The sequence below is a fragment of the Anser brachyrhynchus genome, assembly GCF_964034855.1.
Source record: "Anser brachyrhynchus genome assembly, chromosome: 10".
Taxonomy (NCBI): Eukaryota; Metazoa; Chordata; class Aves; order Anseriformes; family Anatidae; genus Anser; species Anser brachyrhynchus.
Genome location: NC_137705.1, coordinates 11,133,766 through 11,138,226, shown reverse-complemented (window position 1 = coordinate 11,138,226; position 4,461 = coordinate 11,133,766). Strand labels below are relative to the sequence as shown.

Below are 4,461 nucleotides of genomic sequence, written 5' to 3'. Positions count from 1 at the left end.
CTATTTACCTCTCCTGAAGGTATTTTGTACCTACTGAGTTTGAGGAGTTCCACTCGTGTCTTTACCCTGCTTTCCTTCTGGCTTTGTGGGCACACAGGGTAAGAGAAGGATGGGTGAAGAGCTAGGGGATGCCTTCACCTGTGCTTATCAAGCTATCAGGCCCTGCTGCAGGTGATAAAAGGGAAAGGGCAGGCTGGGGGGTTGTTAGTATGGTGGGTAGGGTTGGTAGGAGAGAAATGTGTCTTGCTGCTGTGCCTTGGGGGGTAAGGAAGGGTGGTGGTCCTCCTGTGGCTGATACTAAAGGAAGCTTTTGTGGATCAGATCCTTGCTTTTTGGAAGGGTGTGCTTGAAGTAGAGGTTGCTGGCTCTGAGCTACTTTCCTGTTATACAGGGCTCATAGGAAAGGGGGAAGTGAGGCCTATTTTGTGTCTCATGTTAAGAGTATACTCAGGGTAGTGCTGGCACTCCTGGCTAAGGCAGTGCTGGGGTTCTGCCCTATGAGCAGGGGCAGAGGATATGCCAATTTTGCTGCCTATAGTCTAGAAGCAATCCCTTTCTACCTTTGAGACACCAGGGCTAATATTGCAAAGCTCATTTTCCAGTTCTCAGTCCTTAGCAGATGTTTACATTAAGTTAGGAGCCGTAGCATGCTTCTTTAGGGCATATTTCTTACTATTTTATGCTTTTTAAATATAGCAGAAATCATGCAGGAAGAGGGAGCTGGTCTTGTGGATTATTCAGATAACAACAAAGTGCATAAAGACTCCTTCACTGGGATGTTTTCATGGACAGGTTTTTATTGGAAAGCTTTGGAAGTGTCTAGAAATAACTATTCAAGAGGTTCCTGTTTCTCAGATGAGCTCCATAACTTGCCCAGGTTTATAAAACAAACTGGTGGTGATGAGCAAAGGCTAGATTTCAGGTCTTCTGGATTCTTTTGAACATTGTGCTATTGCTTGATACAGGGACATGAGGCATAGGCTCATGTTTAGCTGAGGCACTGAAAGGTTTCTAAGGCAAGACAGATTCTGGATTCTCTGAAACCTGATGCTTTGCTATTGAAAACTGCAAACTGAGAAGCAGATTTCTCTCAAAGGCAGATGGGATGGTGCTACAGTTTGGTACTCAGCACCAGGGGCGTGGTGGTGGGTTGCACCGTACCTTGGTGTCCCATGCTCTGCAGCAAGATTTCCCTTGTTTCAGTTTGTGCTTGAGATTTGAGGATGAAAGCCATGAGGATGAGATGTCACTGCAACATAAACAACAGGAGAGCCTGTAAAGATGGGCCACAGCAGCTGAACCAGACTGCACGGCTGGTGTTAGTTGGGTTACAGGGTACTGCTGTAGTTTTTTTCCAGTGTGGCACACGGTCAGTGCTGAAGTGGCTGTTCTGCCTTGTCAGGACTCAAAATTAACAACCATTATCCAATGCTTTTCCTTCCACTTGGTGCTAAGATGTAATTTTGCCAGCATATGAGGAAGGCACAAAGCATTCAGGCTAGATGATACTAGGACCACGATTTGTCTTGGCCTTCACCCTGGCCTGAACTATGTAAGAAGCCACTAAATTCTGGAAGCCAAAGGTGGGAATATCAAGGGAGGAACAGGAAAATAGCAGTCCCCAAAATGCATTTGAGGGACTTAGTCCTTTGAAACCCATGTGCTCATCCAGCATGCCATCCAGTAGGCATGCAACCTTGGTACATCTCAAGGTCATGCATGGCCCAAGGAAGGGATAGCTGAGGGATGAGTCCCTAGGGAGTAGGTCCCTTCTTAGGGTCCCCCTGCAAGGGATGCAGCAGTGTTAGGAGACCTGGAGAGTGACTCTGGGAGAGCTGCTGAAGGGAGAGGTGTGCAGCACGCTGCCTTCGCAGCCCTCCTCGTGTCAGCAACAGGAGACAACTGCTCTGCTCAGAAATAATAAATAGTGCTTTTTATCGAATTCAGAGTAATTTCCCTTTAAGAGAATTCCCTTTAAAATGAATAATAACCCTTTTTTGAGACCTGAGTGTCGGCAGAAGAAGCTGAGTTTGTTTTCATGTTATAGCTGTGAAACAGTATCGGGCGGCACCATCTGATTCCTTTTCTTACAATTCTTTTGTGTCTTTCTTTTTGTAAGCAAAAATGAGCACATTCAGGCGTACGAGAAAGAAGTGAAATCAGATTGTATTGCATTTCTTTTGGCATATATGGTGCAATGCAAGACTTTTTTTTCTCCCCTTAACTTCCGAAATTTCAGATAGCCTGAGAAAAAATACCAACAGAGACAAAAATGGGGAATCAGCTTTCCATCTAAATGCTATTTAAAAAATCGCATAAATGTAAGTAGCCTTTTTATGCAGTTAATTATTTTTTTTTCTTTTATCGTTCCTCAGCTCTGTTTTCAGTCTTGTCTTCTATGTGCTTTCAGATGAGCCCATGTCTCATGAAAGTGATGTTTTGTTAATGTAGGCCATCAGCATTTCTAACAGCAGGAAGTAAACTGAGTATTTCCTTCCCCAAAACAGCTCTACTAATTTACTTCAGTCTGAAGTAAAACGGAGAAGATACTCTTTCAGAAAATTGTAGATTCATCCCAAAAAGCAGAACTTCAAGGGAACTAAAACTGCTAAGGTTACATTGAGAAAATGATTTAGACTGAATAAAAAGAGCATGGCAAAGCTGTAGGGAAGTGTGACACGCTGCATTTCAACACCTTCAAAGGGAAATAAATATTTGGAAATGTTGCAGTGTTTCATTCTGAAGTGTTTTTAAGGGATTTTTTTTGGTTGTATCAAAATGACGTTTTCCATTAAAAAAAATTTAATCTTCAAAAGGTTTTTAAGGAAATAAGGGTCAAACATTCTGTATTATGTTTCACCACAAATGCAGCATTTTAAGCTAACTCCTAAATGTTTTCATTATTATTTTTTTTTTCAGGGAGCTGAATTCTTCCTCCTGCAAATGTTCTGTTTTAATTTGACTCATGCATATTTTTCCCCCCATGAAATTTTGGGTTTTGCAACATAACAGATAAGCCCCTTTTTATTCCTCCACCTGCCAAAGCCTTGGTTATCCAGCCCTCACACATGCACACCACTTCTAGCGCACGCTGAATCCTGGCCAAAATCATTCTCTGCTTCTCCATTCCCCGGCATTTCAGAAAGCTTTGCCAATGAGGCATAATGCCAACCTGTGCTCTCTCGTTTTGCCATTCTTCAGTCCCTGGTGAAGCTGTTCCAGGAACCTCCTTCCTGACTGCTGCCCATTTATCCATTCCCCAGGGACCAGTCCTAGTGCATTGCCTGCAGCCTGATTCCCCCATGCTGGTGTGGCTTCCCATGCTCGGTCCCATGTGCTCCTCACCATACCAAAATGTGAATGTTGTAGACAACGAGCTCACTGGTACCGTGGCTGAATGGTGCTATGTTTGGGATTTGGTGGTGTTATGGCATGTTTATATATGGGGTTAAGATGAGACCCCTAAGAAGTCAAGGTCCCTTTGAATCTCGGCTCCCCATGGGCTTTATTCCAATAGGTTTTCTCACTGTAATGCTCCCCAGCCCTGTTCTGCCGCTACGTCTCTGCTCCAGAGGCACCGCATTGCGCCTCTTCATGGCAGCCAAAAACCATGTACTTTCCTAGCATCTGCCAACATTGCCCCAAGATCTGGACAAGTCTCAGGACAAGGCAATAGGCAGCTCAGCTGCATCTGCTCACATCCAGCTCAGAGCTGGGCTGACACACAATGCTGATAAACCCATCCTCAGCAGGGTGAAGGGTGTGTGTGTTTGTATGAGAAAGCGAAATTAGTCATCCTAATCACAGGTTAGGTATTGCTCTTGGGGTCTGGGCTTGACATCAGCGTTTTATCCACCCTCAAGCTGAAGAAAAACTCTGCTTGTTTCTAAAGCATCTGTATGCTCTGCTAGTGAAAAGGTTTTTCCTCCCTCTTCGCCTGTTCGTTCTGGGCAGATGTCTGGTATTTTGTCCTCTCGTCAGCAAGAGCATGGGGATTTCACAGAAAGCCTGGAGTCGTTTTAGATTTGTAGAAGTTGTATAAGTTTTGCAGACATAACTTTTTCCTTTCTTCACAGAAAAACACTGTTTTTCAAACATAAAAAAGCAGTTGCTCTCAACCCAGGAGGTACCTGCTAAGAGCCACTTCCCAAGTTTTCCCCTCTCTCTGATTATACAGTCCTGACACGAATCAGCCCAGCACAGCTTTCCACAGCACAGCCTCGCTTGAGGTGGCAAAGGGCAGTGCATTAACTTCAGCACTGGCAGAAGTTTAAGGGCAGCGGTTTTAAGCAAGCGCATTAACAAGTTAGGAGGACTGCTCTGCCAGACACCGGGATAAAGGGTTATTTCTAAAGGCACCGGAGATAATAGCCGTGCTGCAGTTTTCTGCTTTTACCTCCCCACAAGCAGCTGGGGACTCCCTGGTCCTGGGTTTTCAGGACTGGGGGAGCGGGGATTGCA

At 44.7% G+C, this 4,461-nt stretch overlaps 1 long non-coding RNA gene across 1 annotated transcript; it reads left to right on the top strand.

Moving 5' to 3' along the window:
* Positions 1–202: 202 nt before the first annotated feature.
* On the top strand, positions 203–4,154 carry LOC308200567. The gene is made up of 3 exons (XR_013955699.1): positions 203–263; positions 2,240–2,321; positions 2,920–4,154. It is a non-coding gene; the product is annotated as an uncharacterized lncRNA (long non-coding RNA).
* The last annotated feature ends 307 nt before the right edge of the window (positions 4,155–4,461 follow it).